Source organism: Bos mutus, chromosome 24, assembly GCF_027580195.1.
Source record: "Bos mutus isolate GX-2022 chromosome 24, NWIPB_WYAK_1.1, whole genome shotgun sequence".
NCBI classification, from domain to species: Eukaryota; Metazoa; Chordata; class Mammalia; order Artiodactyla; family Bovidae; genus Bos; species Bos mutus.
Genome location: NC_091640.1, coordinates 8,518,079 through 8,531,423, shown reverse-complemented (window position 1 = coordinate 8,531,423; position 13,345 = coordinate 8,518,079). Strand labels below are relative to the sequence as shown.

The 13,345-nt window shown below is 39.3% G+C and overlaps 1 protein-coding gene across 10 annotated transcripts in view; it reads left to right on the top strand.

Moving 5' to 3' along the window:
* The first annotated feature begins 5,236 nt into the window (after positions 1-5,236).
* The window catches only part of CCDC102B (coiled-coil domain containing 102B), a 340,996-nt gene continuing 332,887 nt past the window's right edge, over positions 5,237-13,345 (top strand). For 9 of the 10 annotated variants that reach the window (XM_070361705.1, XM_070361709.1, XM_070361704.1 and 6 more), the window contains exon 1: positions 5,238-5,471. The gene's annotated coding sequence lies outside the window, so the exon portion shown is untranslated. Of the gene's footprint in view, positions 5,472-13,345 lie in introns of all 10 variants that reach the window. The other variant, XM_070361701.1, reaches the window with a different exon arrangement.

The following is a 13,345-nucleotide window of genomic DNA, read 5'->3' as shown; positions in this document are numbered from 1 at the left end:
AATTAAAAGTTAACAAAACAGCTGAATCCAAGGTCCACAGGAAAATCTTTTCCATTTGTCATACTTTGTCAATATTTCTGTTTTTCTTACTTGGTCAGTGAGAGGCATACACGTGTAATGTTTGACACTACTCTTTCAATTATACAAACAGAAAAAAGGAAAAAATTTTAAATCACCAAACACTAGTTCAGTGTTTTAGAGTATATCTTTCTAATTCATTTTCTCTACAAGTTGCCCCATCTTGAGATACCCTCATTAATTTTGTTTTCTTCATTGCTTTTATAGGTCATCCATACATTTATTCACCTATCCATTTATACCTTCATTCGTTTACTCATTGACTTATTTTCCTATTTGCAAAAGATTGGAAGACAAACACAGCATTACATCCTTAAGAAATTTACGAGACTTCTTTGGTGATCCAGTGGTTAAGAATCCACCCACAAACACGGGTCATGGGTTCGACCCCTGGTTGGGGAGGATCCCACATGCCCTGGGGAAACTAAGCCCATGCACCACAACTGTTGAGCCCACGTTCTAGAGCTCCTGCTCTGCGACAAGAGAAGCCACCAGGAGGAGAAGCCCACCCACCACAACTAGAGTCGATCCTGTTCACTGCAGCAGGAGAAAGCCCGTGCGCAACAATGAAGACCCAGCACAGCTGAAATAAATATTTTTAAAAATAAAAATAATAATAATAAAAAATTCACAGTTAGCTGAGGAAACACACATGTAAATAAGTCATGAACATCGCCTTTGGCTGCAGCATCAACTCTTTCCGTGGGAATCAGGAAAGGCCTCGTGGAGATGGTGAGAAACAGCTGTAAAACTGGGTAAAGGTTGCTGCGGGGGTTTTCAGTTTCATGGTTTCTTCAGCCTTCCTCAACTAGGTGATAAGGATCCCAAGGAAAGTCCATTCTGATGAGAACTTATTCCCCATCGTTCCTGCAGTTAGATGGTGTTACAGCTCTTTATTGGCCTGCAGCTCCCACGCTAATAAAGAAGGCCGGAGGAGAAACCTGATGCCAGTGGGTTACAAGGATGACTTCTCTGCTCCTCCCATCCCCAAAGTCCACATGAGCTAACTGCGGTCCCAGCTCCTCCTGCCCTTCCCACTGTGACTTCCATCTAAGTCCTGACCTCATGACCTTACAATCAGTTAAAGAATGCTTCTCTGGGCTTCCCTGATGGCTCAGTGGTAAAGAATCCCGCTGCCGATGCAGGAGACACGGGTATGATCCCTGATCTGGTAAGATCCCCCGAGCTTTGGAGCAGCTAAGCCCGAGCGCCACAACTACTGAGCCTGTGCTCTAGAGCCCAGGAGCTGCAACTACTGAGCCCATGTACCCTAGAGCCCCTGGGCCACAGCAAGAGAAGCCAACCCCGAGAAGGCCCTGCTCCCCGAGACTAGAGAGAGGCCTGTGCAGCAGTGAAGACCCAGCACTGCCGCTGCTGCTGCTAAGTTGCTTCAGTTGTGTCCACTCTGTGTGACCCCATAGACAGCAGGCCACCAGGCTCCCCCGTCCCTGGGATTCTCCAGGCAAGAACACTGGAGTGGGTTGCCATTTCCTTCTTCAATGCATGAAAGTGAAAAGTGAAAGTGAAGTTGCTCAGTCGAGTCCAACTCTTAGCGACTCCATGGACTGCAGCCCACCAGGCTCCTCCGTCCATGGGATTTTCCAGACAAGAGTACTGGAGTGGGGTGCCATTGCCTTCTCTGGAAGACCCAGCACAGCTAAAATTAAATAAATATGTTAAAAAAAAAAAAAAAAAAACACTGCTTCTCCACTTCGAGCCTCCTGTTCATGGAAGGAAGAAGAGAGAATGAAGAGGCAGCCCCATGAGCAAGACAAAGCTTCCCCAAAAATGTTCTTCAGACTCTCACTCTCATCTCACTGGTAAAGTCGTACTGTGTGGCCGAGTGTGTTCATACTGGGAGTCTTGGTAACATAAGGTGTTTTTTTGTTCTGCTTTTTAACCTGACTACACTGTTGCCCCAAACAAAAATAAAAATTCTTTTCGTAGGGAGGAAGTAGAGAAATAATACTGGTGAGCAAATATCAGAATTCACCGGGAAGACCTAACATATAAAGTGAAACTGGAATAAACACAAAAATCAGCTTTCAATGATGTGTGCAGAGTGCCTTAAGCTATTGTGAACTGGCCAGCAAATTATGAAAACTCCAAGGCTGAATTTTCTCCTCCTTTTTAATTAGGCGCCTCTTCCTTTTTATGGGATGTGGAATGTTAACATAATGGGGTGTGTGTGTGTGTGTGTGTGTGAGAAGTCATAGTGGCAGTGCACTGTCTAAACTAAGACGGAGGTGAGGGACAACCTTGTTTCTACGATGCTGAGAGGTACCATGTGTCAGTCAACAAAGCATTTGTGAGCCAGGTTTGGCCATAAGGACAAAGCAGGGCACCTACTCCACATTCTGACCCATTCAAGGAAAGTAAAGCTGTGTGGAACAAGAGAGCCTTCACTCGACAGTTCCAACTGAGACAGTGCCTCCATACACAGTCAGATTTTACTCGCTTAATTTACAAATTTGCCAGTAAAATAATTGATGTGTTAAAACATAAATCTGATTGGTGTGAATTCAAAAGAGCTGGGGGAGATGAAGTGGAGATAGACAAATAGACATTCTTTCAGGATTTGCTATGAAAGTGTGTTGTCATATTCAAAGGGTGAAGAGGAATGAGGACTCAAGAATAATAAAATTATTTCTAGCTCGAGAGACTGGATAGTGGCATAGAAGACTAAACATTAATCAAGAAACACTGCATTCTGGCAAATGTATTTTGAAGAAGGGATTTGATAAGACGGTTAAAAATCATTAGAGATTTCAAGTAGCAGGAGTATTAGAAATAAGCAACTGTAACTCTTACTAAGGGCTTCATAGGTGGTGTTGGTGGTAAAGAACCCACCTGCCAATTCAAGAGATATAAAAGATGTGGGTTCGAGCCCTGGGTCAGGAAGATCCCCTGGAAGAGGGCATGGAAACCCACTCCAGCATTCATGCCTGGAGAATCCCATAGACAGAGGAGCCTGGTGGGCTACAGCCCACTGGGTCACAAAGAATCAAACACAACTGAAGTGACTTAACACACACAACATGAGCTCTTACTAAAGATGTAGAAGAACAAGCTTGGAGGCAGAGGGATCATTTCGGAAGACACTGCAGTGATCCAGACAGGTTATGACTGTTACCTGAACCAGGATTGTTGCAGGTGGAAGAGAGAGGACTGGGCAGATTACTGAAGTAAAGTCAAAAGCAACTGATGCTGCATTGAATACAGATAGAAGTCAAGGATGACATCCAGAATATATATATACACACACACACACATATATATATATATATATATTTTTTTTTTAGCAAAGTGTAAGACAGGTTGGCATTACTAAGGCAAACGATGCAGCTAGTCCATGGAAAGATGATGATTTCAGTTTTAAATAACTTGATGCTATATTGTCATTTTTTCTAGTAGCAGAGTATAGTGTGTTGATATATATGAGTGTTGGAGACTCAGAAGAGGATTGGATCCAAATGTAAGTATTTGGAAATCAGTTGGAAGGAAAGGTGATCATTGAAACCGTTAGAATGGGGACATTATCCAGAGAGGTAATAGATTTACATGTAGACACACTGAAGGATGTAAGGATGAGGGGGAAAGGGCCACCTCCAGAGGGAGGGGAGAGAAAAGTGAGCGGTCACAAGGGAGACCAGGAGGATGTAGTGCTGAGATCCGAGAAGTCTTCACGTCGGTGCTGTGGTGAGCAATATCAAGGGCCACATAGGTGCCGAGTAGCACAGAGGCTGAGAGGAGTCTGTGAAATGAAAAATAGTGCCTGTGTGTGAACGTGTGTGCCTGTGTGTGTGGAGGGGCAAGTATGTGTTTTCAGAGACAGTCACTTTGGTGAGCTAAAGGGAGTAGTGGGCAGATTAAGTGGAGTTCTTGGCTGAAAGGATGTCTTTCAGTTATCTTACCGTGAAACAGAAGAGAACGCTAACTCCAAGGGACGATGACCCACCTGAAAGCAAGATCCGTTGGCATACCTGAGACTTGCTGAAGAACTGATGGTGTTTAAGATCTCATGGGGAAAACCCAGAGGAAAGGAGAGTTCAGTAAGAGAAGGGTATAGTAACTGAGCACATCTTCTGAAAAGACAGGATGGAAGGAAACCTCAGAGGGTTCACTTTCTGTGGGGGAGAGGTCACCCCTCCATTGTATCAGGAAGAATGAAAGGATGCTCTTCACTAGAAAATAGATGACGGATCTGTTATACAGTTGGGACTTCCCCGATGGCTCAGCAGGTAAAGAATCTGCCTGCAATCCAGGAGACACCCCAGATGCAAGTTTGATCCCTGGGTCAGAAAGATTGCCCACAGAAGGAAATGGCAACCCAGTCCAGTAGTCTGGTCTGGAAAATCCCATGGACAGAGGAGCCTGACGGGTTACAGTCCATGGGGTTGCACAGAGTCAGACATAGCTGAGCGGCTAAGCACAAGCAGGTTATACAGCCAAGAATATTCCTCTGGATTAAAAAGGGAGAAAGAATAAAATCATTTGAAAATATTAACTCCCTAACTTTCAAATGCTGTTTTCATGCTATTTATTAATATAAGAATACAGTGACTGTTTTTTCTGCCCTCTCCTCTGAAAAAAACTTTGGACATTCCATGCTGTTAATTCAACTAGAAAAAAATTTTTTGTGGTCTGCCATCACCCATTCATCAGAACACTTCCTGACAGCTGCATCATGTCGCTGGAAGGTCACTCCATTTGTTTTTTTTCCCCCAGGCCAAGGGCCAGAGAGCTCTTTCTGGGGGCCCAGGAGTCTGCAGCTCACAGTTCTTGCCTACACGACTGAAATCAAAGGTTCTGACATACGGTTTCTGTATCTTGATTTCTATACCCAAGTGGTTTATTACATATTCTTTTTTCTTTGGGGACACAGTCTAATAAAGATCAGACTGAACCAATGATGCTTCCTATTGTTCCTGTCATCTGCATTATAATCTTTCTTTAAATCTTTTGCAGATAGATTCTTTTTGTTTGCCAATTTTTCTGTTACTGCTGCAAGTTATGCAAATTGCTATTAAACATTAAACACACTGGTGGGTGATGAAGGGGTGAGTGTTTCTCCCTTTATTATGCACAGTAAAATTTCAAATAGGTTGTGTAGAAGCATTGGATTACGGTGCTGAGTTAGGGAACAGTCAAACGATTTCCTTTCGGATCGCTCACTTGTGATCCACGGAGGGTGTTGTGGTATTGGTTTTGATAAAACTTCACAACCAATGGGAATCTTCTTCGAGTTAGTGTGGAGTGGCCTTAATGCTGGAAATAATCCTGTTGGCCTGGACCCCAGAGCTATACAGATGAGAAAAGGATGCAGGGAATTCTCCTGTTTACACATGTGTCTGTAACACTGAGCCGCCGGAGCAGCCCAGCCAGCCCAGAGGGTAAGATGCTTAATAACCTTGTGGCTTTTTATTTAATTTTTATATTTTCCTGCTGGGGCAGAACCTGTGTTGTTTTCAGAGCAAAGAAAAAGACAGTTGCTTATAAGATCCAAAACAAAACTATCATAGGTCTGGAAAACAGAGGGAATGGATGTTTCTTCTTAAAGTGGACGTGATTTCTTCCCTCCCTCTTCTGTTTCCCACATTGGTATTATTTCTCCTGGCAGCTTGTCATACATTTCCAGTTTTGTAAAAAAAAAAAAAAAACTGTATACTAACAAAACTCAGGTAAGATTTTTCAACTCTAAATTTAGACAGTAAGATATGTTGACAATAAGACCTTGTCTTGTAGTTCCAAATGAATGAGTTAGCCAATGTGTTTGAAGTAGTTTATATTCTTAGAGTAAAAATAAAGTAGAATTTCTATGAAAATCCTCCTACGTATGCCTCGTGCATTTAGAGTTATTTTCATTTTGCTGGTCTGTGTCCTGAATTCCTGTCACTGTTAGCAGAAAAGTATACTTTAAACTTAGCATTAATATTGATTTCTCTATGTAAGTTACCTGGGTAGTGTGGAGAAGAGACATAAAATAATACAATCCTATATAAAATAAAAGGAAATGGATATTTAGAGAAATTCATTACAGAACTGAAGAAATCATAGCCTCTGAGAAGTATTTGCTTATGTTTCCTGCAAAGATAAATTATGAAATGAAGGTTGAGTGAGCAAAGCTGTTAAATAGAAATAAAAAGGAGATATTCTTTTAAACAATATAATTATAAATGTGTAACATAGCTTTGAAATGCACGGTGATATTTCTTGATATTCTTGCTTACAGGAGCACTAGCTTTCCTATTTTCTACAATCATCTGAGTACACGTTTGCTAATATTTTTGTGGGATAGAGTATTGTTACAACTTTTGATTAAATATTTTGTGGTTAATCATTTTATTGTCAAATATCCTCACATATAAATTAGTTTCTAATTCTGACTTTTCTCCATAGTTTTACAGAAGCATTAGATTAGAAAGGAGTTTTGAAAACCTAGTGATACAACAGTTGTATAAGTTTTGTGTAATTTTGCAATATTGATTTAATATCGATGTGTATTTGAGTATTTGGAAAAATGTTTTATATGAATTGCATTTCCCCCAAAACTTTAAAAAGTAGCTTCCTTGTGAGATAACATCATTCAGTGGGAGCTCTTTTGAAGCTTTCATGTGTTTTCATTGGATTCAGTATTTCTTTGACACAGGGACATAGCTTGTGGTGCCTCACTATGGGTGTAGCCTTGAAATTTATGATTTTACAGACACCTTGAAAGAAAAGTCTGGATGCCTGAGTTGAAGTTTAAAAAATCAGTGGAATTTCCACAGTGATAAGAGAACAGACTATGTAGGATTTTAATACCTTTAAACCATGAAATGTTTGCACTTTGTTTTATCTCCCTGGATATGTTCCAGTGTCTCCTAGTTTATAGTCTATGGGAACTTGAATAGAATTTGTATCCTCCTGTTGTGTGAAAATTGTATAAACCTTCATTACATTGAATTGGTTCAGAGTACTTTTCAGGTCTACTGTATCCTTCTACTTTTCTATTTTTCTTTCTATTAATTTTTGAGCATTTGATACTGAAACTCCAATTAAACATCTTATCTACTTAAATGATTGTAATATATAGTGGAACTACATGTAACTTTGTTCTGTATTTTCCAAGTCTCCTGTAAATCTGCTATCATACTTTCATAATCTAAAAAAGAAAAAAAATCAGTGGAACTTGAATAGTAGCTAACAACCCAAAAGACTCTTCTACAATGTAGAAGTGGTTGAAGCAAAGTGTTTTAAGACAAAAATTAATATAGAGCCAGGTAGGCTAGGGATGAGTAGCCCATCATCCCAGTAGCCCATCTGCTCCCATCTCACTGGAGCAAAAAAAAAAAATACCTTGTGAGTAGTAGACACTGTGCTCATTAGAAAGAAGGACAGAGCTATGGAGCATCTTACAACTCACACATTAATTTTGTCCTTATATAATATACAGAGATGGCAATTACAAATTTCTGAAGATGCAAATTTCTTCTACTCATCCTCTTCTTCCTTCTTCATCATCTTATTCTTCTTAACCATAAGCTTCTTCTTCATTGTTGAAATATTTTCAACATGTAAGGGGGCTTCTGTGTGCAAGGTAATTACATACGTATCTACAATTTTGACAGCTATGCAGTCAAATGAACTTCATTTTACACAGTATCTTCATGTTATACATAAAGGAATCTGATGTTCAAAAATGTTAGATGATTTCTTTAAAGCCACAGATATGATAAGTGAAACAGGATTCCAAACAATGTCTTTCTGGCTCCAGAGCTCTTCCACTCTGCTGCACTGGTATTTTAGGAATGTAAATCTGGCAGGAGTTAGAGAGATGGTTGGGAGTGGGCTTCGGGGTAAGCGAGCCCCGGGAGTGGGTGGTAAGACCACAGGCAGATCAATTCCAGCAACTGTAGACCAAGCCAATCACATTCCCCTCAGGTGGCCTGCTCTTGCCTTTGGAATAGAACGAAGAAAATAAGCAGTCTTCACATTTAAGTTGGCTGTTCTCGTATTCAGCTCTTTTGTTTGTCTCTGTTATTTTCTTGAATGTTGTATTCATACTCAAAGAAGATATATTTTGATTTCTCAAAGGAAATTTCATCTCTGATTTTCATCTAATATTACTTATTCACAAATGAAATAAATGAAGTGACTGGAAATGAAATGACATTGGGAAAACACTGCCATTCCTTTTTTTAAAATGTGGGCTATGAATGAATGCCTAGTGACCCCATCTTCTTAAAATTATGGAGATACAATTATTACCAAAGAAAATTATCCTGTAAGTTTTATTTCAGTGGATGAAGAGCATATATAAAATTTATGCTGCTAATAGATTATGTTGAGAAGAGTGTACAGGTAGTAAAAATAATAGAACCTATGAACAACACTTTCCCCTTCAAATAGCCAAACCTTAAACGTATTATTTTGCTTTTCCTCTAAAGAGCACGGAACTAGTCTCTTCAATAGCATTCATTTTCTTCTTCTCTATTTTTAAGTATTTTTAGTGAAATAAAATTATAAAAGTTCCTTATGTTATAATAATGAGTTTTGGATATATATGTATAATTTCTATGATATCATTTTAGAAATGTACTATTTTAGAAGCTTGCTATCACTTAAGTAGGATTTATTGAAGTAATATCTTTTGCCAAGCATCCAAAGAGATAAAGACAGTTGAAATGTAAAGATTCATCCTTTTAAACTTTTCATTGTTGAAATTATTTGTCATTTCAAATGCTTTGGTCACTGGCTTTATGATATTATAATTATTCAATTAAATTAAGTAACTAGATCTAGGCTGACTTCCAAGATTCTTTCCCAGAGAGGGGATTTTATATAGCCCCATCCTCTGTGGCCTTACCGATTATAGATGCTCATCTGTGATCAAGTGTGAATTGAGAATTTGGTAACTAAAAAAAAGAAATAGGTATTTTATTGGAGAAAATCAGACCATCAAAGAGAAGATGGGTTGGGCTCAAGGCCATTTGACTGAAATCATAGCTTTGCAGAGGATTATTCATCTTTCTGTATGTGTTATTACCTGTGTGATTTATAATCAATGACATTTGCCAAGAATTGCTGTTAGGTGTAACAAAGATATACAGATATTTGAAATTAAGGTTCTGATAGAAGCATTTTTTTGGTATGTGAAGACAGAGATATCCTTAGTATTGGGTAGGAAAAATATGCTCATTGCAGAACTTACAAATAGTATTTTATCCTAATGCTTGCTTTTAATTTGTAGAATTAAAGTTTCAAAAAAAAACAGAAGTGAGTCTGTCAGCCACTGACTCATGAACATATGTTTCTAAGATGCAGGAACCATTTAGAAATGTAACAGGAGGTAAAGTGACAATATTTCAGTGAAGAGGAGCCTGAAACAACTTTAGTTTTTATGGAAATAGTTCTGAGGGTTTTTCACAGAGTCTTTCATTTCCTCCCTTAGTGAATTTAGGATTATGAAGGCATTATGTCAAAAGTTGAATTTCTGATGGCTGCCAAAGTTCTAATGGCTTTATTATTCAGTGTAGATTCATAGATTCCTTTCTTCTGTTTGCTCATCATCTGAAAGAGGTAAAAACATAACTCACATATTGTAAGTGCTCGGGGGATAGTAACCCTTTGTAGTAAAGACGAGGGGTGGCAGAGGAAGCACCAGACAACCCCTGGAGTTTAACATAGTTCTGGAAGATTCTATTCATAAGCTGTTCCTAGGTAGAAGCTTGAGTAATTGCAGCTGTTGTGTAAGGGTTCAGGTGTGCTTCATTCCATCTTTTTAAAATAATCTTAAAAAAATATTTATTTATTTTTGGCTGCACTGGGTCTTCATTGCTATGCGTGGACTTTCTCTAGTTGTGGCAGGCAGGGGCCACTCTCTGGTTGCAGTGGGCTTCTCATTTGCAGTGGCATCTTGTTGCAGAGCACAGGCTGTAAAGCGTGGGCTCAGTAGATGCGGTGCATGGGTTCAGTTGCTCCGTGGGATCTTCCCTGGCCAGGGGCCGAAGTGTCTCCTGCATTGCCAGGCAGACTCTTATCCACTGGACCACCCTTCATTTCATCCTTAGTTCAGGATCTCCTGGAGGTTAAACTAACAGCAGAACTGAGTCAGGCCGAAACCAGACAGCATAGAGCTGCTCTCATCTCATTCTCAGATGCTGCCCAGGCTTCTCTGTTCTTTTTACAATGACAAAGATTAAGTTATAAAACTTACGATTGTGTGGACTGAAAACACTGATTGTGGCAACTATGACTTAATAAATGGATCTAAGGATGTTGACCCTGTATGAATCTACTTACCGGCTTCTGAAGCTTGGATCAAAGTGAAAGTGAAGTTGCTCAGTCGTGTCCGACTCTTTGTGACGCCATGGACTGTAGCCCGCCAGGCTCCTCTCTTCATGAGATTTTCCAGGCAAGAATACTGGAGTGGGTTGCCATTTCCTTCTCCACGGTATCTTCCCAACACAGGGATTGAACCCAGGTCTCCTGCATTGCAGGCAGACTTTACCGTCTGAGCCACAAGGGAAGCTTGGATGTGGGACTACAATAAATTTGACCTATTAGCACAGCTTGATGGGAAACACTCCAGTATTCATGGAACTATAAGCAGGACCACTCTCTTACATGTGCAGTGTGAAAAAAAGGGGAATCGGAGATGATCTCTTGGCTTGATCCAAGAAGCTGGAATAATAAAATGTTTGCTGATAGAGGGAGGCCAGGAGAAAGAGTAGTTTACAGGGTGGTGGTTAAGAATTTGTTTTTTGGATATGTGAAATTTGAAATGCCAATTAAATATTGAAATGCTGATGTTGTCAGCTGGATACATGAATCAAGAGCTGAAAGAAGATCTCAGGATGGAGAAATAATTGTGGTACACATCAGGAAGTAGGTAGATTTGAAGGCAAAGGACTGGATGCATTCAATTACACTGATTGCCACTGGGGAAGAGGAAAGAGTATGAAGACTCAACACTGGAGCACTTACACCTCAGGAGTGTGCGATGGGACAGACTTGCTAAAGTGGAATAAGAAGCAGCAATCAGAAAGGTGAGGCTTCCCAGGTGACTCAATGGTAATGAATCTACCTGCCAATGCAGGAGATTGGGTTCGATCCCTGAGTTGGGAAGCTCCCCTGGAGGAGGAAATGACAACCCACTCCAGTATTCTTGCCTGAAAAATGCCATGGTCAGAGGAGCTTTGTGGGCTATAGTCCATGGGGCCACAAAGAGTTAGGCATGACTGAGCACATACCATCAGTAAGGTAGAAAACTATGAGAAACGGGTTTTCTAGAAGCCAAGTAAATGAGTGATCTGGAAAGTTGGAATGGCCAGTTTATACAAATGCTACTAATTGGTCAAGTAAGACAGGAATTTCAAGCCTGGAATTAAACATGAATTAGATTTAGCAATGTGGAAGTCATTGTTTTTGTAGAGATATAGGCTTGCATATTGTTGAAGCTGAAGTTCCAAATTTGACCACCTGATGCGAAGAACTGACTCATTGGAAAAGACCGTGATGCTGGGAAAGATGGAAGGCAGGAGAAGGGGACGACAGAGGATGAGATGGTTGGATGGCATCACTGATGTTATCACCAACTCATGTTGATGGACATGAGTTTGAGCCAGCTCTGGGAGTTGGTGATGGACAGGGAAGCTTGGCGTCTTGTAGTCCATCAGGTTACAAAGAGTCGAACATGACCGAGCAACTGAACAACAACAGGCATTAGTTCTTTCATCTGGATTTCCACTATTGATAAAATGCAGTTTCTAAGCATATATTTGTAAATACCATTGTTATTAATTATGAAAACTTGAAGTATAGGTTGAAAACCTCTGTAAGATAGAAAAATATTGCCAAAAGGCACAGAACGTATTTTTTTATTAAAAAAATTGAAATGTAATTTTCTACTCCTGTACAATTCTCTATGAAAAAGAAACCCCTTAGTTTTTTTTAGATATTTTAGAGTAGAACTGTCTAATTGGAATATATTCAAGCAACATATACAATTTAAAGTTACACTAAAAAGTCAGAAAATAAATATGGAAGTAACTTAATAGTATAGTTTACTTAACTCAATGAAAGTGAATTTGTTAGTTGTTCAGTCTTGTCCAACTCTTTGAGACCCCATGGACTTCAGATTACCAGGCTCTTCTGTCTATGGAATTCTACAGACATGAACACTGGAGTGGGTAGCCATTCCTTTTTCCAGGGGATCCTCCAGACTCAGGGATCAAACCTGTGTCTCCTGTATCATGGACAGAGCCACCAGGAAAGTTCCAATTTGCTAAATGTGGAAAATTCTGTAACTCATATGTTAAAATATTATTCTAAAATATAATCAATATAAAATTTTGAATGAGATATTTTACATTTTCGTTTGCTATGCCGTGCCTAATTTACACACACAGTACACCTCTGTTCAGATGACCCTCATTTCCCTCATTTCAAGGGTTCATCAGGTCCGTCTGGCCAATGACTGCCATGTTGGAGAGTGCGGGCCCCAAAGTATAAACAAAGTGTTCCCACAGCAACCATAAGTCATATTTAGGCATTATATTTATGTCTGTGTTGTAAATAAGTGAAGATGTGTCTTTGGGTGACCTTCTCAAGGAACAGGTTTACCTTAGGTTTTCTGATTCTGAACCCTGTATTCTCTGGGTTTCACTATACCATTCTGATGATGTTCCATAGCTATATTTTTGTGATACTGAGAAGTATGTGACATATGGTGACCTGTGGAAATAACTGGTGCCAGTATGTTTTTAAGAAAACCTAATTGGTATGAAGAGCAGGAAATGATGAAAAATGATGAAACACAGTTTCTAGGAATCCACACATTTCTTAGTTTTTTTCCCCTTCTTTTTATGAATTAAGCAAAAGATAAAAATCTTGGAGAGCAGAGAGAGAAAAAAAAAAGTAAAAATAGAGTTTTTGAGGAAGTTTAAATTGTGGCATCATCACGATTACCTGGAAAAGAGTTGAAGAAAAATTTTTTTATATGATTGAAAGGTAAATATAAGCAAAGCAAGTTTAAAAAAATATGTTTGAGTTTAATCTGGTTTCAGCTCTTTGCAGTTTTCCTTGCATATGTCTTACATTTTCTATTTTAGGGGCTGGAATGCCAGATCTTTTGAGAAATATAAACACTGGTTATTAACTTCCTGTTATTTTGACATTTTTAATCTAAGTCCTTCCTTGCTTTTACTAAGGAAATAAGAAAACTAAGCACACAATAAAATAAACACATGAAAACTGATTCTGGATCAATTAGCAGTTGTGCTAA